Consider the following 25,460-nt stretch of genomic DNA (forward strand, 5'->3'; position numbering starts at 1 on the left):
ACCCCACCATCTTGTGCCGTCTTCCTCCTCCTTCTCGCTGTTAGGGGGGGGCTGGGGGGGGGGGGAGAGAGAGAGAGAGAGAGAGAGAGAGAGAGAGAGTTATGCTCCTCGCCGTTAGCCGGGGGGTGGGGTTGGCGCTTTTCTGTTCTATTTAACTTGCTCCTCCGACGCTCCTGATGGGCTCCTGCAGTTCAGAGTGCTGTTTTCACAATATTAAAAACTCGCCAAATGTGGACAAAAGCAGCCCAAATTTTATTCACCCGCCCAATGTATTTTTTTCCCACATGGCGTCAACAAAAGTAGCCCAATTGGGCGGAAAGCCGCCCAATCTGGCAACACTGCGTTCCGCTAGCCTAGCTCCTGCTAGCTAGCTTAGCCGAACTTGCTTCGTGTCCATTAAAACACAAACACTTTGACTGCGATGGAGAGTCCAACTCACACACTCACAGCACGTCGTTCGACAACAGTTCACAGTCTGTTAGTGATAAAACACGACACTGATGACACACACAGTCCACTGTCAGCTGCTCGACGCCATTAACTCTCCGCTCCTTCTTCCTCGTCACTCACGCTCTGGTCTACCCGGAAGTGTAAAAACTCTTACAGGTCATGAACTCTCACACGCAATAAGAATTACTTTTCAACTGCTTTTAAAACATTCAGAACCCATGAAATTATAGAAATACTTTTTTTTTTTTTTTTTTACATTTTAATATCTTGGTTATCTCAAAATATTTAATGCAAATTTGAACTTCTTAACAACTGGCGTTTTATCTTTAACTTGTTCCCAGGAGAGAGAGAGAGAGAAACAAAAGAATGAATAATCTTTTTTACTGTGTATGACATACACAGTAATTAATCTAGCATACTTTCATTAAATAAAACAATTCAAGCTAAAATATAAGGGTCTATAATTAGGCTATACTGAGCCTCAGCTATTTATACCAGAGATTTTCTTAAAATGAAGTTAACACCTTTTAGAAAAAGGTCACCTGGGGTAAAACTCCCCCTGCTACCCTGATTTGCATTTTTATAGCTCACCCCTCTCCCCTAGAATCAGGGGGAGGGGGGTCATGGGGGGACAACTGCCAAGCAAGGCCCACGTCAATTTCCGACAATTTCCGTCAGTTTTCGGTGTTGCCTGCAAATTGCAGCTTGAAGTCGCAAACCTGAAATTCCACGTCAATCTACAGTGCCACATACTGACGAAAATCCCACTTTTCATGCAGTGTAAAGTCCCTGTACGTGCCATTGCTTGTTAGCTTACAGTTTATGTACAGTAAAGTAATATGGCTGTCTGGTGCGAATAAACACTCTTTTGAACAGTCTTGGGTAACGTTTCTTTTAAAAGTATCTCATCATGTTACAAGATGACTGCCATTAAAATGTAAAGTAACTGCCTTATCAACTGAGAAAAGTAATGTGTAAGTAGTTTTTGGTAAGCGTAGTTACCAACAATGATGGTTGCATATTGTCCAGACAGTGTTCAGCCAACTGTACATGTACCTCTGAATGTGTTGACTCTACCGTCATCTTAAAGCCTTCTTTACAGCCCAAAAGGTAACTCTGCAGCTTTATAATAGGAATGACAGATGCTATATAACATTTACTCTTTATTTAGCAGACAGCCTGACAGTGGACTGAGCAGAGTCATACAGTATCAGGCACAGCTGTTTCAATGAAACCAACACAACAAGCACTCATCCTCCAGGCACAACTGACATTTCACCATGATGCTGTGCTTGTCCTTGTCGCCCGCAAATGAAAAGCAATAGGAATATTTTCCACAAACTCCACGCTGTCCTCTCTGCCATCTTGCTACACTGAATTAGCTAGGTAGTGCATGCAGCCACAGCTGAGCAGCAGGGAAGAAACAAACAGTGCAAATGCTTCAAGGATTTACTTTAGTTTTGTGGCAACAAAAGGAAATAAAAGATAACAATTTCAAATAAAAAATGGATCACTTGAATTGCAGAATTGACACGTTATGTTAAGATAGAAAAGTAATCTGAGTACTCTGCTTTTGAATAACGTGCATTAACACAAATGATCCCAAGGTCAAACTTGCTTTCCTGGTGGTGAGGACACCATTAAACCACCATTGCTGATGAAAATCTATCTGACCTGATTGAGGCACAAATGTTAACGAGGTAATTACTTAGTTTTATTCATATTACACTTCATCTCTGAAAGGCAGCCAGATGAAACATGACCACATGCCTACTACCTTGATTAAACTTGTGAATTTCTCTGGTTTTTGAACATTGTTGGACACATTTTTGGATAATGTACATGTCTAACTATGCAAAATACATAACAACATTTTAGTTTTATTTAGAATCTTTTCATGCGTAAAGGAAGCCATGATTCAGTGATAACAGTGGGTAACACATGTTGACCAGTGGCACCAAATGGAGCAGCGCAGTGGACAGCAGATCAGACTGAGGCTGTACTGAGCAGCTTCCATGTGTAAATGTGTAACTGTGTGACTGCTTTAAGTGAGTTCCTGAAAAAGAGAGCATTGGTCTCAAGGAAACTTGCTTGAATAATTCTGGGTTTAGAAACCTTGTTGGATAATATGCATCACACAAGAAACTATTCTGAACCTGACTGACAAGTTTGCAGCAGTGCTACAGCACTGGCCCTGATATATCATCTTAGCTCTGACCTGCACTGCATTTTGATTTTATGCTACTAGAATTATTATTATTATGTTTTTGTATTGGTTACTGCTCACTCAATTCCCTGAGTAATATGTCCACGCAATTGTAAAATACTTCCAAAAGGCACAGAGTTACCCTTGGTATGACTGAGCTGAGTAGTTTGATGTGGTTTCTTTAATTTATGGCAAATCAGTCCTTAAGATAGTCAAGAACTTGTTAACTTTGTGCAATGGATTATTATGGTCATCTATTTGAAGTCTTACTTTTAATTTGATCTAAGCCATAGTCAGAGTCCATCTTAATGCCCTACTTCCTTGAATCCCTTGGATTTAGTTCAGATTTACGACAGAGCGAATCTAGCAGCTTCAGTATGAGATTGAATTTTTCATCATACCTAAACAACAAAAAAGGTTATGATGATTATGAAAACATCAAAAATAAAAGCAAGAAAAAAAATATTTTAGCTGATGGTGAGAAATGAGAGATGAACTTCTCTCTTCTTCAGCCATTTACAACCTTGAAAATAAAGACCATGTATTCTCAAATCTTTTTGTACACCATCCAACCACCCTGAGCTCCACCTTAAAACTTTTTTTATGGCAGAATGTAAGACTACTTTCTACTTCCCTACAGAATGTAAAATGGGTTGTATTAACAAAGAACTTCTGAGCAGTTCCTTTGAGTCCTTCAGCTTCTCCTACAGTGACACATCAGCGAGGAGACAACTGGCTATGCTTCAACTGATGTTGGGTAAAACCAATACCTGTCAACATGACACATTTCACACATTTCTTGATGAACAGTGGGTGGACTTTGATAAATATGTGCAGTGACTCAGACTTGACTGAGCAGACCGAGATTTTTACCAGAGACAAGATGACCTCTACAACAGCTGAAGGATGTTTCTTCAGATGTTAGAGGCTCCTAGCAGCTTAGAATGGAGATTATGGAACATTTTCTGATCACTGCGAGAAACATATTAAGAAATCTTAGGAACTTGGTAGCAGACATACAATAGAGTTGTTTTTGTGTCTGTCACCTGACCACTGTAGTTGCTGCTTACTGTGATATGTACATAATGTGTTGTATGGAAACTAACTGGCATGACATTTAGCATTTCGATATGACTTCAGCATACCAGCATCAAGCATAGCAGACTTCGTCGTGTGCTTGTTGTTTGGTTGGGTTAAGGAAAGAAACGGCTCTAACCACAGCTTGGTTAGGTTTAGGAAAACATAGCGGGTTGGGTTAAAATAACTAACATCGCTTCTGTGACCTCAAGTACAACCATACCTTTGCTATGCACATAACTTCAGTAACATTCTATATGATGTAACTTCACAATAAAAGTAAGTAAAATAAGACCTCAACGTTAACTTTTGGTTTCACACTGGACCCAAACAGTGGTCTCCTGGGTAAAAGTACTGTGCTTGTTTGACCCAACCATTCATACCTAACCTTCTCCGTATACAACCCTCTCCCTATACAGACTCTCGCCCATTTATACTGACTTCCTCCTTTACTGCCATAATAATTACTACTGTCCATGAAGGTCGCCGCCTAACAAGAAACATTAGTAACAAGCCGCTTTCACAGTTGACCTATTTGGTTGTTCTTCTCAAGAGGACAGGCTGAAATTCAAACAAGAGAGCCAATCCAACAGCACTCAATATTTTACGGCACACTCCTCCTTCTGCGCCGTTCTACCATTGATGCTCTTAAATTTGTTGACCAATGTAGTATGTTATTTTAAAAAATTAGCCATTCTCTCTTTGCAAAAAGATGCCAAAACAACGTTACAACATTTAAGCTATTTACTGAACATAACACACAGTATATTACGCCTAAGTAACTAATTCATTACATATTTTTTTTCTCAATACTCCAACTTAATTTACTAGTTACATATGATATTTTACCTGCCAACACTGCATGTGGATCCCTTAGCTTGAAAAAGACTGTAGGACAACCAAACCAGACTGTTTCAGGACACATTTCTTGACACTTACTGTTGACCTGGTAGAAGATACAGCCTGCTGTATCCGCTGTAGTAAACTCTATCTTCTACCCTCTGCCCTTTGTGAATGTAATAAAGCTTCATGCCACCAAAGCTGGCTTTGAGAGATGTAATATTTCTCTGCTGTTAAAAGACTGTAGAGTCCAGTGGGGAAATAAAAGGCTGTTTAAGGCTGAAGAAAGCTCTCACCTTTCCCAGCTGTTGGTGGCCAGTAAATATATCCAGAGTGTAAGCTATCCGATCCCTGAACCATAATATCTCATTTTTCATTTCTATACATGTGTATAAACAATATATACATTTAACATGTTGAAAAATGCATGCTTTCCCTCTATTCTTGTGAACATCTCAGTGCTGGCGGGAATGATTACTTGCACAGTTAAATAGAGGTAACATACCCAGGTTGCCATGAAATCTCAAGAATCCTGTGGCATGCACAGATTTGCATTTTAATATGTTTGTCATATTTTGGTTATCGAGTAGGTACATGATGCAAGGTTAAGCAGTTATGGTTGTGGTAATTGCTACCTAGTTATTGAATTCATCTGAAAACCTCACTTCTGCTTAGTAACACTGTTTAATTAACCAGGCTTTCCAACAAGAGTGCAGAAGGGGAAGAAAACCCCAAAGGATTCAGGGACCCTGAGCTGGATTATAGAAATCTAGTGTTTCAAGACCCCGAGTGAGCCGTTGTCAGGGGGCCTGGAATTTATAGCAGCACCAGGGCTCGCTGACTGATTTTCCAACCGAAAGTGTTAGAAATGATCGCCCTGTTCAATTTACATTTTTGCTGCAAGGCTGTCCGCTTTCTCCGCAACCTCTCTCACCTTTACCTCACTTGCTGATTTCTTATATTTTTTTAAAATGCCTCTCAGAAGCCCCCCTAAAATCTTAGCCTGGCTGGCCAGAAGGTTTTCACTGTACATTTAGGTGAAAAAAGAGCAATCTAGCAATCAGCAAGAGAGTTGCCTGTCACAAAATGAGCCATGTATCTTACTCAGATGTCTGGTGGGTGGCATTGCAGACTGGCCTGTTGAGGCTACTTCTAGTGCAGAAAATGTTTTTTGTTCCTCAACCGTGATGGATTTCTCCCTGAATGACTGCTGAACATGCAAAATGGTGAGGCGCCATTTTACAGTTCTGAGGATGTTCAGACTGTCAAACGCATTTCACTCATCAAACTTTATTTTACCTGCTGCAGAAATGTTTTAGTTTTGCACCATGGCTAGATTTAGATGCTTAGTCACAGAAATAGGAAAATGCACCTCCAAATAAAAGGATGGACCGGGAAATGCAAGGTAGAACGTGTTAAATCTCCAGAACGACAGCATTACAGAGTGTAATAGTGGGATTTTCTTCCACATTTTGATGACTACAGAAATTTCAAGTTTGTTGGTTCAGTGTTTCCTGGCTTTGTGAGAGTTGCTGAAGTTCAGTAATGTTGACTGGACTGTCAGGTATTGTTTTGCAATATCTCTACAATTTCCTGTGAAGTTCCTATAGTCTCACAGCCATGGGGCCTGTGTCATGGTCACTGACTCATTCCAGTTTTTGTCAAGCCACCATTAGTGCAACCTACCTCAGAGAGATGCACTCTGCCCTGCTGCTGTGTTTGTTTTCACTGGTACCGAAGACTCTTTATGAAGCCCGAAAAGCAATGTTTCAAGTGAAAAAAAGTTCTGTCACATTTTGACTCTGGTCTGGAACACCATGTACCAATCGAGTATGCATGGCTGATAAGGACTCTTTAACAGCTGAATGGATTATTGCACCAAGGACACTGTAACCTCAAGGATCAGGAGGAAATTGCTGCCACTTTTTATGTACACACAGGATCACTACACAAGGTATGCTGCAGAGGACTCCAGCTCTAATTCTGTCATTTTGAAATGCTGTCTTAATGGACAAGATCACGTTGGCCGGTATGATGAATCTGACAGTAAATACTCAAGACGAGCATTTTGACTCAGATCTCTCGTCAATAGCAAAAATGTTGCCAGTAATATATTTCCCCTTGGATCTTATTTAAAAGTGGTTTTGAAGGTAGCATAGTTTCCATTCATGCTAATTTATCCATTCTTCTCCTATTGATTTTAGAAAACAAATATGTACAAAACAGAATGGCTGCTGGCAGGAATGTAAAGCACATAGCTTTGTGCATATCAACAAGGAGCTTATAAAAGAAGGGAGGCTCATCAGTCGACAGTTCCAGACTTGAAAGCTCTTGCTGGGGCAGCACAATGCATCGCTACAGCATCAGCATTGCAATGTGTGCATGTGAAATAACTTACAAAATCATTCAGTCTTATGATTAACTTTCCAAATACAGTTTGTCAAGGTAACTGGTGAACATTTTTCTACTTTTTCATATATGTATCGAAGTGAAACAGCGGACAGCTCCTTCATTTCTCCATTCTCAGCTTCACAGGTTATCAATCTGGGTGATGGAGGCACTTGTATTTTGGGTTGGTGTCCTTTAGCTAATCTTTCATGTGTTTTCAGTGTTAATTCGGGGTGAGCCTGTTAAACAAGTACATTCTACATTATTTGATATGGTGACCAGACCGTGTTGTTTTGATTATTTATAATTACAATGCATTGTTCTGCGGATGATGAAGTTTGTTGTTCAAAGTTTTTCTACATAAGTCTAATTGACATAATGCACAGTGTATCTTAGTTGTTTTAAAGCTAAAGGCCAGTTTACAGCACAATTGATATTCAGAGGAGCATGTAAACGTTTCATTTGAATACTTGACATTACCATAACATTAGCTATTATTAGTCCTGTCAGTCACTGTACAGCAGCCTCCGATGGAATAAAAAGCCACGAGAAATAAAGAATACAGACTCTGTAACATTTTCAAGGGACACTTCACTTGCAATTTCTTTTATTTGCCATGGTGAGTATTTTAATGCGACCGGCACTGAGCTCTGCAAAGTCTGCCTTTAATCATGTTTGGAATTGGAGACCAACGTTAAATAAATGAATCCACCCACCCATTTCTTTTGCTGAAGTGTGATCTGTTCTTTTTGTAGATGCATTTCTTCATCAAAGGTCATACAAAATAGATTAGTTGGGTTTTATCTGTACAGTACTTTTTTTTTTTTTTTCCCCAGGTTCCTTACATAGAAGAAATACATTCCTGGTTGAATCACGGTGTGCCATTCTTGACAAACTTTGCAAATAGAATGAATTTATCTATTAAAGCATGCCACAGATTTCTTGCTTTGAGACCTTTTTTCCTTTACTTTAATCACAACCGTCTTTCTACACACATCAAATACGCAGCATTTATTTCAACTGAAAAGAAGAAAGGGAGGCATTCAAAGCCAGAGCTCTGCTCACTGGCCTACAGTTAAGGACTGTGGGAGAACTGCAGCGCTCCTAAGTGTGAGTGTTGAGCAGGGCATCCTTGATTAAACAAAAGCAAGCATCGAGAGCATCGTGCTAAAGGAAACCTCATTACATTTGACATTCTTTTATTTTATGACTCTCTCGGTGTTGTTTAAAACAACGTGGACACCAGTTTAATTGCAAAATGTCTGTGGAAAAAGGCATGCATTAGTATGCAGTTATCTTGTGTTCGCCCACTAATGAGTTACAGCCATGTTGTCTGTCAGGTCTGATTGCGATTATTTAACAATAAACGGCTTTAATCAAGTGTGCGGTGGGCAACGTTCACCAGCAACAAGTTGTCGCTCTCACGGTTGTTCAGAGTGTCACATTAATCTAATTAAATGCAATGAGATTTGTCTGGTATTTTGATGAGGGCACACTGCATGTCCCCAATCCGTTGCCATTTTCCCTTCCCGCCATGAAACATATCCCATTTGTCACATACATACCTCTGGGTATGATGGGGAATTCAACTGTGCATACTATTATCGCCTCTTACTGACAATGCCTAGTCGTATGCATGCAATTCGTGGAGGTCACCTTTCCAGCCCTCTTGGAGTTATTGCCGAGGGTCATATGGCACGCATGACTGCTTGAAAGCACGTCAACCAAGGGGGCAAATTATTAAATTTATGTGGTGGGGTTAGGAAAATGACTTCAAAAAACATGGGTTTGCTTTTAGTGTAATGCCTGGAGTCAGGATCTCTTGGAGCCTCAGAATACTCAGAACAAACCTGAGTAAACGCCTGTCAGACGGAGACAGGAATGTTGCACCTAACGTTTCTCAGATGAATCAGTTTCATGCACTCTTCAGTGCAATCTGGCAACAGTATCCCTCTATCATAATCCAGCAAAACTCAAGTTATCATGAATTTTCATATTAAATATGAAAAAACACGGAGAATCATCACCTATTGTGTGGCTATATTGAGCTCTGTAGCTCGTCTTTGCCCATTATTTTGGTTTCAAGACACATTTGCTGTATGGGGTTCCGTCTCATCTGCGAAATGTTTCTGTAGCGGCATGCGACAATTTGCAGCAAACAAGGCTCCCTGTACGGCATCAAACAGCAGACAAAGTTGGTGACTAACAATGAAGAATTAAAGCTAAAGAGGCAAATGAGGATAGGCACCGAACTAAAACTAAAAAGAGAGTGAATATTGAACTATGTCAGGTGGAAAGAAACAGTACACGGTACAGTTAGTGTTGGATAAAGTAACCTGAAGGACGTCAACAGGGTTATGTCAGAACGGACATCAAGACATTTATAGTGGAGAGCCTGCATTACACACATGGTGAATGAAATCTAACAAATGTGGGCAATTACCTTCTCCTGTATAAGGTATGAAACATATACTTATCGGTTGCATTTTGTGAAGTTTAGTATCAAACTTTTCGGAGTCTGAATCCTACAAAGGGCTGTAGCTACCATTGAGGCCATTGTGGTCATGGGTCCAATGGGACCGTCTTTTACATTTTTTATTTTCATTTGTATTTGATGAATCCTCATATATTCGTGTTGTTATTAATCATTAATGTGCTAATTCAGTATATAGTATATTTTTTTAATTTGCATTTTTTCCATTTCAGTGATTCAGTATATGATTATGAATTGTCCAACTTTAAGGAAGTTATTATCAATTATTGATGTGTTCATTTTCTCAGGTTTGTTTAACTTGGGATCACTTTTTGATTAGTTGTTGCAGCCTGTGGCTCTGGATGTTGTTCAATATTGTGAATTCGATGCCTCGTCCAAGATGGAAACCCTGTATGTCTAATAAACTCTGTGCTGACAGGGAGTGATTACACTTTTGCTAATGATACAATAAGATAAGCAATTAGCATGATCCGCCAGAACTACTTCAACACACGGCAGCAACTGCATTCGGACTGTAATAACATCACAAACGTCTTTTTAAATATACCAAGTTATTTGGCGTTCTGAGACTGAGTGCAAAGCGCATTTTAGAGGTGGGACGCGTGCATATAAAGTGCAAATTACACAAATTGTCTCTTGAGGCCAAAATGAATCCATGTGAAAAATTAAACAGTCATCCCGACGGACTTAATTAATCAATAAATGTAAAACTAAATAAATAGAATAGAAACAAGTGGAGAAATGAAGGGCCACATTTTGGTGGCCAAAAATTCAGTTGCACGATCAGTTACGCTGAGGTGGCATTTGAGCTCAAAACATCAGTATTTTTAAAATCCGGGTTTCCTCATCACATACTGAGCACATTAAACACTCTTCTCAGTTTAGACAGAACTAACCTGTTCAGTGCACTTTAAAGGACACTTACAGGCAGCATTGGCTCACAGTAGCGACTGGCAAAAGTGCAAAAAAGGTGCCTGTGAGTAAGACCATATATCTGAGGTGCACATTTAAGCTGCCACCACATCTGTTAAATATTGTCCACTTGAGCGTGAGAACCTTGCAAAGCCAGTGTTCGGCTAACCGGGCTCCGCCTCCCCTTCATTTCCAGCGGACAAGCTTTCTCAGATGAAGTCTTGGCTGCCCTCTCCCAGCTCTGACACACAGTGAATCACATTATTGTAATTAATGAAATGATCATGCCACTAGTAGCTATGATACTCCTTAAATCTTTCACTGTTCTTTCACATATCAGGTGATCATGATGAAGCGCATAAAGGTTTTCATTAAAAGTCATTAAAAGAAAACGCAGCCAGGAATCTAATCAATGAGTATGTGACACGCACACATACAGAGACACACCCCCAACACAAAAAAGGCAATAATTTGAACAGGAGAAGGTGGTGCTGGGCAATTATTTTGCATTCATTAGTGAGCACGCTGTTCCAAGGCCTTCTGGGTTCTTGCTAAATTAGCGCTGCACAATGTGGAGATGGAAGCATTGCAGGCAACAAAGATAAAGTGTTTAGCAGGCTTCAGGGCATTTTTATATTGTAATAATTAATGTTCTATGTCACCACAATGCAGGAGTGTCAGCGGCTTAATTTAAATCCTGCTCAATTTCTTCCTGACTTAATCTTCATTATTTCCCCCGATTGCTTGCAACATGTTTACCAGTGATTAAAAATGTTCCAGGGCGAGGGAGAAATCTTTAAATAATGGTGATCGCTACATGAGACACTTTTCTCCTGGTGTTTTTTTTTTTTTTTTTTTCCCAAACGTGGGTTTCACACATTCAGAGGCGGGAGGCCTGGCTCGTGTTTATGTGCACGAGGACTCGCTGACGACGACTCATTCCTCTGGATTATTCATGACGTTTCATTAGCACGTGGGCAATTTGTAATTCGGCGCGATACAGTCGAGGAGCACTATGCAGGATTAAGGAGCTGATCGCGACCAACATCAATCAAATTCCAAATTCTGTAATTCCTCATGGTTATGGGAAATGAGCGGGAGGCGCCTCTGGTCTAGTGTAATTAACAACACAATTACTGAAGCGATCGATTAGTTTTGGAGAGATGGTCATCATTTAGGAATAAGAACAGGCATGGCAGCCTGGGAAAGAATAAAAATGACTTAACATCTATCAGTAGAGTAAGAGCAAGCTGCTCTCAGCAGTGAAGGAAAAGAGCATGTCAATGCGTGATTACAGTTTTTCTGACAGTGTCTTTTAATTAACGTCTTTAACGTTAAAACAACAGCACAGATCAGATGTGTCTTTTGCGTTCAGAAGAAAGCACGGAGGCAGAGTTGTGACAGATGTTGTTTTCAAGTGCAAATTTTTTTAACATTTTTATGTGATTTAATCACTTGTCACAACACTCTGAAGAAAACTCCGAACACACTGAGGAGACCGAAAGAGCTACAGTATCAATATTGTAATTTACAATATAGGAGACAAATATGCTAGAGGACATGTCGGAACAAAAACTGACAGTTTTTAACTGTTCATCGGATAAAGAAACCTGATTAACTTTCTACTCCACAGCAACAGTTACATTTGATGAAAGGAACAAAAACATGAACATTAGAGAACAAAGAAAATGCGAAGAGACTATCCTAGAAAAAAAAAAAAAAATTCTTCACCTGCCAACTCAGGAGGCAGAGTGGTTCAGATAAGATTTTGAATATGGATCACCAGATTTGTTCTTTCTTCTCTTGCGTCTTTGGGCTTCCATACCTCACCATTTCTTAACAGCACAATAGGCGCTTGCCTTTGGCCCGTGGTCTGTCATTCATTTTAAGGTGTGGCCCGGCTTTGTTGACCTTCGTGGCTTTTTTATGGTATTTTGATTGAACGTTGTAAAAAGAAATCAACAGAGCCAACGTCTTTCTGTGATGTTGGGTGTGGACGTCAGCTCTACAGGCTCGAGTCCTCCAACACTGCGATGCGAGTTGTTTTTTTTAATAACAACAAAGACATTGTTTGTCACTGCAGCAGTGATAACGTGCATAAAACGAGGATATCAGCTGATATTTTGCCTAAAATAAAAACGGGCGGTATATAACCTCCTGATTTTTGAACATCGTCATCCTCTGAATCCCCCCTGTCGGTATTTTATCGGCAGCCTCTCCGTCATTTTCATTGCCGAAAAATATTGCATCTAAATTGTGATCTCTCTCCAAAATCGTGGACTACACAGCTTGCGCTCTCGAGGACCTTTTGCTCAGTGGTAACAGATAATAGACTTTGAGGCTTTGAAGGTGACTCGTTTAACTCCTAGTCAGGGCTAATCTGTCTGGATTTTGTCAGACGTTAGAACAGCCTGTATCCTAAGATAAGGGCTAGTCAGGGCAGGAACTGACTCTAGCAGCACGCTTTCCGAGGATTTGGAGGTTGAGCCACTGCGGTTCAGGGGAGAGTTTCACACATAACAGCGACTGAAAAATAATTCCCCAAAATCAACACCACATCTATTTCCTCCGCGTACAATCCTGTAACAAGAAATGCAGTTGCACAAAACAGCGGCGGGATTTTTTTCAGAGCTTCCATTGTGGTCTTATGTTATGGAAGAGCCCCAGACTTTCATTCTGCTGTAATTGCACATTCGAGTTTCAAGTTGTGTCTTTCGGGTTGGTGGGTGGGTGGGGGGGGGGGGGGGGAGACGACTCGTGTTCTGCCGTTATCAGAAAATTAGAAGCCAAGAACTGCGTGGGAGTCGAAGATAAATCCACAAAGCTCTCCCTGCTTTTCACGAGCATAATGTCAATGCCAGATGAATGTAAAACCACCCTGCATCAATAGATTAGACTTAGCGAAGTTGATATAAGGGTCCACACTGGAAGCAAAGAAGCATTCAGTGGAAAGGCGGGGGGGGGGACGCTCCTCCTTATTTAGTGTACTTTTCTGGATTTTAACTTTTTTTTAAAAAAAAAGCTCTGTAAATGATTCCTCTGCCCAATAATGAGGAAATGGGAGTTCGGGAGCCCGATAATCTGAACATTCATGTCGGATCATGCCTGCAAATTACAGTGTCAAAAAGTGAAAAGGGAATCTGATTGTTTAGAGGACAATACTGTTTTATTATGCAGCAGTCTGATGATTCAAAACCCCTTTTTTTTCCAAAGGCTTTATATGATGTCGATGTGGGGGAAAAAAAAAAAAAAAAAAAAAAAACATCTTCAAAAGGCTTAATCAGAGATTTTTGCTCACAACATGAAAAGAAGGAGTCCTATGGGAGAATACTTTGATGTGTCGCCACAGAAGGCCTCCTTTTTAGTACTGGCACTGTCACACACATACATGTACACACACACACACACACACACACACACACACACACAAACACACATGTGTGCATACCGGCAAACGCCAGGAGTCTTACCAGCACCTTTGCCAACTGTGAAATCCTCTTAAGTGCTCGGCCCTTCAGAGTCCAGAGTCAGAATAGCCCTAACAGCCAACTAATGAGCAGTGCCATCATAAGCAAGCAGCTGGCTTCAACACCTACTGTATCTGCTGCGGACACACTCGCACACATATGCACCGACGAGGCACAGGCGGAACACACAGTCTTTCAAATGCCTCGTGCGCAAAATACATATTCACACACGTTCCCACACACACACACACACACACACACACACACACATGTGCTCAGGCATCTGAAGTTTCATCTCGGGTGCTGTATTTATTTATTTCATTTATTGCAATACAGGCTGTCTGCCATAGCTGACATGTGTGGGAGGAACAGTGCAGCCCGCAGGGTGTTAAATTCAATCGAGGTGCTGCCTTCAAGGCACTCCCGAGATAGCCCGGCGGTTAAATACGACCTGTCTTATTCAAATGGAATGAATGAAAGAAACATACGTTGACAAACACCTCATTCAGTATGTATTTGCGCCGGTCCAGCAAAGATTTATCTGTGTAAAGAATATTAGTTCTATTTCATGTTGCACACAAACTCATACGTCAGTGACAGGATTCCTTTTTCTACTTCTTGCCTTAATTCTTTACTTCTCCCTCTCTGAGCACGAGGCACGCTCTCCTCCCAGCTCTCTCAAGCTCGAATGATGTAAAGGCCGTCTGAGAGAGCAGAGATGGTGCATGCACAGAGTGCTAATTCCCGGGTGACAAAGCTCCTCTTCAAATGCATGAACTCATCACTGGGAGAAAGGCAAAAAAAGTAGTCCCCATCTCCTTTTCAATTCCCCTTGTAATGAAAAAAATTTACACCTGGAAATGGAGGCTTTCTGCATAAGCAGGGTGAAAAGCAGCTAATGTGAACGAATGAGGTGAGAATGTGTGCTTGTGCCTGTGCTGTGTTACGCACACACACTGGGGGTGCTCATCTTCGCTCTGCATTTAAAAAGGCGAGAAGTTCTGGCAAATATAAAGGGCAAACCAAATGGCAGAGGAGTTCATGGTTGGAGCCCGATAACGCTGTGATTATACAGAAAATAAAAGTGTTTCTGCTAACATCATTTAAATAGAAAGTTATGCACTTTTCTGCTTTGCATTTGACATTCAAAGGACTCCCAGCATCCACGATTAATGTTTGCTGTGATTGTGTAATTATATTTAGCCATGAATACATATACTTGTTCGCTTAAAAGGATTTCAGGATTGCCAAATTGGGCACTTTAAGCCTGGGAGGGCTGAAAGAGGAAATATGAGACATTTTTCTAAAAGGTCAGTAGATTTCTGAAAAACAGAAAAGGAGAGATCACGAATTCTAAGCTTTATCTCCAACACAATCTCCCGAAATGTGCAAATGGGTCATCCTTTTACTGCACTGAAGTCAAAGTTCAGCCAAGCCCCCATCCAGAACTCCTATCTACAGGATTTTGACATCAGAGATGGAGGTTTACATTCCACATCCATCATGTTTGCAGGACTAAGCTATGAAAGGGCTTGCTGGGGTTAGGGGGTCACATTCACCGCTTCCGCATCTTGTACTTCAAGTGTTAAATATTTTGCCAAAGACCACGATCTTTCCGTTAACTTAATGAGGTGTTCCGAGCTGCCAAAACATAGTCGTTAAGATATGAGTCACGCTTAAGTTGCCAGGAGCTGAAATTGTATGGAAAACAAAAAAATTCACAGTAAACATTTTTGCAGATTCATTTCATAATAAACAGTCCTTGTCAAGTTCATAAAGCTAACTCATATTTCAGATGGTTTTTTTATTTTTATTTTTCATTTTTGGTTCAGGAGAACTGAGGGATACAAAGTTTTCAGCTGTAGATTTACAAATGCAGATGTAGGACCACCTCATGAGATTGTGCCGTCCCGGCATGTCAGAGATACATTCCTGACAGAGTAATCTTAATTCAACATTCACTTTACTGGCTTTTTACCACAGCCAATGTTTCCTCACGTGTCATCAACAGCAGATCGAGTTTGTTTAGTTGTCACGGAGACTTAGTGGTAGGAGAAGCCCAGGAAAAAAAAAAAACAATGACTAGGAAGTGGGCTGTGATCTCTAGTCCTGTGCTCAACACTGAACTTCCACACTCATACCGATTAAGTACACTCGGTTTTGGCAATTTTGATTGAATGTGAAACTATTGAGGAAAATTTGAACTCAAGCCATCATTGATGAGTAAAGGAGGCATACTTCAGAACCTGTGAATGATTGCTGCAGTCCCTGCAGTCCCGAGAGTGAAATCAATTCCGTTTTGTAATTCTGAAAGTTAAAAAAATTTAAATCAATCTACAATCACTGTGTATATGGCTCTGAAACAGGGCAAAATAGCAAAATATTTTATGTCAAAGATGTCTGTATTTTTTTGCAAAGATATCCATTTAATATAGCATCACCCAGCCTCAGCCCTTCCCTTTGTACCACAAGCAGCAATAGTCACTCACTGTGCCATCCACTCTGCCCTCGGTGCAACATTAGAGGATGGTGGAGTAGCACTGCCCTGAAGGTGTATTCTAACCTCCTGTCAATCATGCTGAAGGTATTGCCCTGAAGTATTGACATAAAGGCAGTCAATTAATTAAACAGTAAACATATCAATGACTAAAGCTGTTGGCAAGCGATCATTATCACCAACACACCACCCACTCCTGGCAAGAAACCACATTCAGTGGAAATGAAAAGAAGAGACAAAAATGAAAGCACAACAAGAATCAACATTGGCGTTGCTGGAGATAGCTCTTGGCCTGAAAAGAAATACAGTTGCTGGTGATGAACTGGCAACCTTTCCTCTGAAACTGGTAAGTACACAAATCTTAATACTAACATTTAGTCATCAAGCAAAAGCTCCTCTAGTCCTATAGAGAGGCAAAGTCCCTCCCCTTCTGATGGATCACGATGGGACCTTATTTGAGAAGAATTATGCTGTGAATTACACATTTCTTCTTTTCTTCTTTTCACTCGGGAAAATTGCAGTTTGTGCAAGACTGGGAAAAATAAGTAACCAGAAAGACTTTAAACCCAACAGTTGTGCAATCGATGTCTTCTATTTTAACTCTCATCAAAACCCCAGAACCCCTGGTTCTGCACAAAAGCTAGCTCACAGAACTTTCTCTCCTTAAGAACTTCTGTCAATACTGCTCGCCTTGTTGTGATTTACACTTTTTGGCAATGCTGTAAAACTGCGACTTTCTTAACTTGGGAAATTAACTTTTGAATTGACAAATACCAAATGTGTATATTCCTGACGTAATTCAAATGGGATCAAAAATGTATATTCATATTCATTCGTATTTTTCAGAAATAGGGTCCCTTGGGGATTCTGAAAAGATAAGGACCTCGCCTCTCTAAGGGAGGGACTGCTCATTTCAAACCCAGTCTCACATGAAAATGTGTAATAGCTATGTTGGTCCACAGGGCAAAATGTAGTAGTTTCACAATAACGCCTCTTAAAGCCCCTGTACGGAGTTTTTAACTGGATATAGCAAAGTCTCTGGTTTCTGCTGATGTGTCTGTTACCTACAACAGCAAATGAGCCCATCAGTGTGAAGATGCGCTATTTCTAAGTAGTCTAATTCTATACCTCTGAAAGGCCTTGGTCGGGTCGGACCACTGACAGACGATTTACGGCAGTCAGACCGGAACTGACGACATTCAGGATACGGCATAGCTGTTTTGTTGCTACGCTAGCCAGTGCTAACCGAGCTAAAACTTTTGTCATGGCTGATAATGAGACAAAGAAAAGAAAAAGAATTCGAACCGAAGACCAACGAAAGGCCAAGAGGGAATCCGATCGAGCTAGGGCTAAAACACGGATAAACATTGGCGATTCCTTCCAGAGATGGAGAGAGTTGCGGGGCTTGAAGGGATTCAAGTCGGATCCAGAATTTGCCCGATTCCTCCTAGACAGGTTTGGAAATTTTATTTCATTTATGAAATGTAATGCGGGACGTAGTTTACAGCAATACATGAATTTATGTTGTTACAACAAAGTTGGCTAACGTTACCACTAGATTAGCTCTAGATACTACACTCGTGAAAACGACAACAAACGTCTTAGATCACGCATCCATTTCAGCTGTGTGTATGCTTCAGCCCAGCCGACCTGCAACGATGCATCGGTAATATCCTCTGTCATTATAAATGATTCAGTTTCTTACTTCGAACAAAACATCCATCACAATCACTGTGACTTTGCTGTAACGCTAGCTCTGTAGCACTGTGGGTAATATTTATAGCTGGGAAACTGCAGCGCAACAGCAGCATTACTTTGTTTCACCGGCAGCATATTATATTAAGTAGAAATACAAATAGACACATTACCTCGTCCATATGCACGCTGCAGATAGCTGCTAAAAAAAAATAAAAAAAAGTTTTCAAAGCAAGTCCCGTCGTCTTTCCGACGTTTCCAAAACAAATCTACACGCGCCGGCCAGACAAACGTCTTCACGACAGTGGGCGCTAGAGCTCATGGGAAATGCAGTCTTCATTCCGGCAAAACACTACTGCTTTCGTCCAGCGGGGCCGCTAAAATCAACACTAAATGAAAAGTCTGTACAGGGGCTTTAAATTGTGAGATGTCTACACATTTTTTGGACCTATTCTTTTCTATTGCCTGCGTCCACATCACGTGACCATCGACTTTCTGGCTGCGAGGACAAAAAACATGGCTGCCATTCCTTTTAGACATTCCATCTATAGCAACCACCATAGCGATGATATCGCACGTAACTGCCCCACAATGTTTTGGCGAAACCCTGCAATAATCTTTGTAAAAAACTAACAAACTAAAGACCACATACATTTACTGAGCAGGATTACGAAAACAAAGTGCATATTTCTCCATAAGAATTTAATCAAAACACTTTTTAATATAATACCTATCTTAAAATGTTGCATTTTTCACTGGAAATAAAAGGAATGGCAGACATGTTTTCTTGTTCTCGCAGCCAGAAAGCTGACAGCCACGTGACATGGACGCAGTCAATAGGAGAGAATAGGCATCTCAGACATCTCACAATTTAAGAGGCGTTATTGTGAAACTAATACATTTTGACCTGTGGACCAACGTAGCTATTACACATTTTCATGTGAGACTGGGTTGTTATTTCCTTGTTTCTTACTAGAGGGATGGACATGCCGACTTTCTGGCAATATACTTTCACCAATTTGTTTAACAGTGTGGAGTATGAATTTGACAAACGGCCAGGTCTTACATAATCAAATTAAATATAATTCTAAGGTTAGTAACTAATTGATATTCCTTGCACATTTCTTCTTTCCCTCCTTTCCCATCATGAATATGCATCACTTGAACCTGTATTGTGTCTTAATCTGTGTGTTTAAACACTCACTTGGCCCACCGCTCTCATATACAGCCGATACTCTGCAAGAGTTATATGATTATGTGATTATGTTACAAGTTTCCAAGTACACACAGACAGCTCAACTATATCAACACAGACAGATTTCAGATTTAAAGTGACATTTTGTCATTGACGGAGTGAAAACCGCATACACTAACACTGTTGATGTAGAGCTTAAGACTCAGCTGCCTCACTGTTATCTCTGCCGCTCCCTCTATGCTAGATTTTCTTCCAGTCAGGAAGAAGTTTCACTTTGTTCCAGACTTAAAAGGAGAGTGGAAAGAGTCCAATTACTATTTACCTGCAATGACTGCGCTCACATTTCCTCCCGCTCCCCCCGGGTAGGAGAAAGCTGCATCGATTCAGACAGATAAGGGGCTTGACAAAATGGAAGAAAGACATAATTCCATTTGTCTTGGTCGAGCCCATCCCATGCAAGGTGTAAGTGTTGCTGCTGTCAGCTCTGCTCTACTCCTGTTGGGAGGAGATAAAATCGCATCTCCTGACAGCTGCCCTTTAATCACTTCTGCTAGTGGCAGACAAAGTAGCGTGCCAGTGGTGCACGGTAAACAGGCTGCCACAAATGTCGCCTATCCGTCATAACTTTGCTGATGGCTTCGATAAGTAGCACAGAGTTTGGCAAGCAAAATGTACACACACCCACAAATAGAGAAACCTGGTTATTTAGCTTGCTGTATATTCTATCCGTCTCTACAACTCTGATCATCTGCCACAGTTCGTGTCCGACTGAACCCCATCCATCAAATCTCTCATAAGTTACCTGAGCAGGTGAGGATTGGCCCACTTAAGTTTTTTTTTTTCCGGTTGCCTGGATACTGCATTCACGCCTCGGCTATATTTGGCATCTCTTTTGTCTGTCTGATCACCATTAAGGGAAGACAAGAGCAACACTGCAGCTTATCTCAGCTGATAAACTTTTCACTTGATTCATAAGCCTGATGTTGCGTTCACATCGCTCAATTTCCTGTTGAGAGCGGGTGTGTGTCGGGGTTGGGTGACATGGTCATCCCAACGCTGTCATTTAAACCATCTCACCATCCCCGGCAGTGGTTGTCGGGGGCAGTTAATGTATTTTTACATCAATTTGAGAAAAATGTCAATTTACTAGTGATTATTTCTGTACATCAACACAAATCTCTAAATTTTAGTTAATTTTGTTCATGCTTGTCACATTGTGTTGCCATATTTTGAGATATAGCAAAAGTGCTAACCATATATGTATGATGATGAGGCCCCCATTCTTAAATCTGCCTATTTGGGTTTTGAAAAGCAGGACTTATGATTATGGGCGGCTGTGACACAGAGGTAGAACCAGCGTCTTGTTATCAGAAGATCACTGGTTCAATTCTGCAGGACAACATGTCCTCGGGCAAGATATTGAGATGCTGGTAGGCATATTGCATGCATGCATGTATGTATGTCTTACTGTCCGCTAAATGCCCAAAATATACATGTTGACATGTGAGAATGTAACCAGATACTCCAATCATTGATAGGAAAGCCTGTGTGTATGGAGTCGTCATATCATTCGTGTTTAGAAATGCTTAACACCAATGTCAGCATGCTAACATGCTTGCAACGGCAATGTTGACATCCTAATGTTAATTATCTTAGTCATTAGCATGTTAACACATGCCAATTAGCACTGAGCAAAAAGTGCAGCTAAGGCTGAAAGAAATGTCTTTATTTTTACCAAATTATGGATATGAAGTAGGGAAAATACCTACATTATTTACAAAGAATCCTCAGGGTAACACGAATTTCCATACTACATTTTATTGGCTATCCATCCAAAAGTTGTTAAGAAATTTCAAAAAAGCAAGAAACTTCAACCTTGTAATGGTGCTACTGTAAAAAGAGGCAGAGGTTCAGAAGATCTCCGAAGTCAATGAATTTATTATCTAGGAACTCTCTCAGCAACACAACCCTGGGGAGCCGATGCTAATACCAAGGTTCTAACACTTGTCTAAAGCTTCTGAGTTTCTGTTGACCCTTTCAGGCTTTCAGGCTAGAGGTAAAATATGTGAACTTACTGGCCACTTCTCTGCTCTGGCACTGACCCAACGTCGGTTGCCACAGCCAGCTCCGTCCCTGCAGTCCAACCTCGCTCAGAATCGGTACACCAATGATTTTGATTGATGATTTATTTCTGGGCATTTAAACATGCAGACAGCAACTTTAATCAGCATTTGCAGGGCAATAGGTGTTTATGGGGACTTTGTCTCATCACAAAACGTGGAGTGAAGGAACACAAACGGAATTAATGACTAACATGCTGGACACACTGACTGGGTGAGTCTTGCTTTTCATTCCTGCATCCATGTTAACAGGTTAGAGCAGCCACACTGCCGGTGAAACTGCCTGTTTATACTGCGAGACATGCACAGCTCGTGGCAAAAATATACCTGAAAAGACCTCTAGACAGTCATATTGACATCATAGCAGCGTTTCACTACAGTTTTAATGTCTATATCTGTAGAATATGTCACATACATGAAGAGAATACACACAACATGTGAAGGACTGTTGTTTTTTTCACTCTTTTTTTCTTTCCCTCCCTCCTTCCCTTTCTTTCCCCCTACCGCTCTCTCACGCTGTCAACAGAGGTAAAGTAAAATCACATCGTCATATTTATTGATAATTACCAATGGTTAAGTAAACACCTTTACTTGCTGGCGGTGGAAAAGTCAGGGGATGACCAAAGTCAGCAGGCATCATCTTCATGGAAACATTAGTGCCTGTGCCAGATTACATGGAAACCCATTGTTCAGATATTTTTGTCTCAACCAAAGTGGACAGACAGACACCGCAAGCGCGGCTTAAAATCTTACCAAGCAGTCCAAAGCAATCGCATCAAAGATGGTGACATTCTTGCCATTTGCACCACAAATGATCAATTATAAATACAGTTATATAATCTCATTGTCATTGCTTTGGGAAAACAGTTTCCATTCTTGTCAGTTCAAAAGATTTATTTAAATATCCCAAACAGGCATCAAGGGAATTTTAAAGAGTCTGCAAGGAATGAAAATGTCAATATATCCTTTCTGAGCATGTTGTACAAGGCAACTGACATTTAGCCTACTGGACTCGAATCAATGTTTACATAGTAACGCTACCCTTGGCATACAGATGTTAAGGTTACCAGGAAATGAGTCCTGCTGACTGTCTTGGCTGTCCACCCATACATCCATCTACCTGTCCACCCAAATAAGTCAGGAGGTACAGTCAGAAAATTCTTGCTTGCTACTGAATGAATCCACTTCCCTCTGGCAAGGCTTCAGGATCATCATGTTTACGGTCGTTTGATTAATGACAACGCACAGAGACAGCTCCCTCTCCCTCAATCACAAAAGGTGAAGTGATTTTTCAAAGGCAGACAAAAGAAAAAATCACTTGAGGAAAAAGATATGCAGGCAAAAACAACCGACAAAAAAGCGCCGCACCCTTGTATTTTTTTCATGAGTCATTACCCCTACGGAACAGACCCACAGCTTTGATATTTCAAATATCAAATATCAAAGCAATTATGCCATTATTCTGACTAACAATGACAGACTGGCCTCGGGTGGTGCTTGGAATTAGAAAGTCATAGGCAACCTCTGATTCAAAATTCACCATTCCCCCTCGAGTTTGTGATAAATCTTCAGTTCAGAAACTATAACTGTGGTGGTTTATATGTAACATTTCAGTGTGGAGTTGCTGGCAGGAGGAGATAATAAAATGTTTATTTATGCTCAGGCACATTTGGTTTCTAGGTAAATATCCTAATGATGGGTTGGATTTTGCTCCAAATATCAGATTAAAGGCATCACAATGATGAAAAGAAAAATTACTTTTCAAACTTTAACATTGCTTGTTGTCTGCAAATGTCTTTACAACTCATAATAATTGCTTTTCCTGCCGGTAGGTGCTGTGTGCTCCCGTGCCCCCGAAATGAAATAAAAAATAAGAAATGTAATGTCAGTGCTTTCGTCTTCGACACACTGGAGAAGGAAATAAGCACCGAGGAGACTGAGATTCTTATCATTTAATTTATCTTGCTCTGTATGAAATATTCCAGTAGGAATCAGTAATTATATACAATCCACAATTCACTCTGTATGAGTTGGAGAGATGGCCTTATTTCGGCAGGATATGATAACACTGCAAGAAGACAGAGGAGTTGAGAATTGATTCACCACCCTTCTAAGCTGGGCGGGGAAAAGAAGGAAGAAAAACTATCCGTCCGATCAAACATCACCACGCTGCATTCTTTCAGCGGGGTGAATTTTTCAATATATAAGGAGGCATGTTTGCAGCTTGAATCTGTATTAATTTTAACAGATGATGGAAACGATTTCTCCACAACTGTTAAGTGTAAGTGAGAAATGATGAAAAAGTTCAACAGAAACATAATCATTGCGGTGTCAAGCCAGCCTCAACTGGCTATTGATTGCTACAGCCTATATCAGATTTATTCAAGTTTTATTGTTTGCTTCCTATCAAATGAAAGCTCCATGTTGTGATGTTGAGGAATGCAGCAGGAGATTAATCCAGTCATTTATATTTTTTATTTATTTTTTTTATTTTTTCTTGTGATGGAACCCTCTAATGGCTTCATTTCCTCTGGCTGGATGTAGTTCAAGAGGGAGCGGATGATGTTTTTGATAGATTGTTCAGTCAAATGTGAGAGCCATGTCACACTGGGTTCAGTCATCATTTGAACTGAGGACCCAGCGAAGCACTTTGATGTATTTTCTTCCTTTGAAATATTGCAGTTAATGACATCAACCACCCAGCTGGGCCTCTCCTAAAGTAAATTCCCACCCACTGTAATGTCTAATACCTCGGTGATTCCCTTTTAAAGTATTTATGAGGTGATGTGGCTAAAAGTTTTAATGGGATTAGCTGTTATGCACAAAAAAAGGGGTTTGATTTCATCATGAGGGGAATTTTAAAATGCCTGTTCATGTAAACATAGCATTTAAAAACATGGGAATGACAGACTAAACACCTAGGGCTCTATCTTGCACTCGCACAGCGCAGTGCACGTGCCATTGCTAGTTTTAGACCAAGGCACCCACGTTGTGTAAGTAGCTAATGTGCCTGTGCCCACCTGAGCGCCTCTGGGCGTGTCGGTCCTAAAATGAGGTGTGGTGAGGCACACTGATGACGGATTGCTATCTTGAGCGCTGTCGCTGTGACAAATCACGTGGCACATTTAATCAGCAAAGCTAAAAGCTGCAGTTATAAACTCTCCAATTGAGAAACGAGTCTGGAGTTTTGAATAATAATGTTTGTCAGCTGTTCCTCGAGCGGAAGTGCGCATGCTAATGTAGCACACACATACAGATATGGTTTCTGCAGCTGGAGGATCGCTGCAGGTAATGCAATTTATATCTTCCTAATTAAGTATTTTACCCTCTCATCCCACCGTTACTGATCAGGATGACTTTATGACCCGTCCCGTGTTATCCAAGGACTGAGATCTAAGCACAAACAGAGAGACGCAGCAGCACTCCTCCCCCTACTCACTTCATTTTCTCATATGTAGTCAGAGTTGTTGGGGGGGGAAAGATGATTATGAAATGGCGCGACACAGGGTTCAGCAGCTGAGGTTCACATCCCCATCCCTCACTGAAGACGAGTGCCACTGGTTGATATTTTTCTGGCCCTGCACATCTGGCTCCTAAAGGGAATAGAGACACTCTCAGGCCCTACACACGAAGTTGAAAAGTTGTGTATCACCGCTTTAAGAAAAAATATGTCATGATAAAACCTATAGCCTGTCGTACAACCACCATCCTCAGTTCCTCTTACTACAATTATCCAGAAAAGAGGACAAAACTAAAAACAAATTAAACGAAAATAACTGACAATAAAAATAAAGCAGTACCGACACCATGACTGCAACAACGCGGACTACAGAAATAAAATAACCTGCCACTCCTAGAGAATTAACAGTAGAATTTAACACTTTACCAAGACAACACAGAGATTTTCTGCTGCTGCAACAAAAAAACAAAACAAATTAAAGCAAATAATTCTTTGCACAACAGGTGCACACACACACACACACACACGCACATACATTTCCTCTCAAACTCCTTTGTGCAATACTTACAGTCGTTGCAAGCAATGTGTACTTGTACTCTCTCTGAATGTCGTCCTGCGACCTCTACAAGCTGATCAAGGTTCAGTCTCTCTGCTCGGCT

General features: G+C 40.7%; 1 long non-coding RNA gene across 1 annotated transcript; it reads right to left on the reverse strand.

Annotated features, from left to right (window-relative positions):
• Window positions 1-25,460, reverse strand: LOC115590834 (uncharacterized). The gene is made up of 3 exons (XR_003985840.1): window positions 25,370-25,460; window positions 24,781-24,934; window positions 1-51 (listed from the first exon to the last, which is right to left on the reverse strand). It is a non-coding gene; the product is annotated as an uncharacterized LOC115590834 (long non-coding RNA).

The sequence above is a fragment of the Sparus aurata genome, chromosome 11 (assembly GCF_900880675.1).
Source record: "Sparus aurata chromosome 11, fSpaAur1.1, whole genome shotgun sequence".
NCBI classification, from domain to species: Eukaryota; Metazoa; Chordata; class Actinopteri; order Spariformes; family Sparidae; genus Sparus; species Sparus aurata.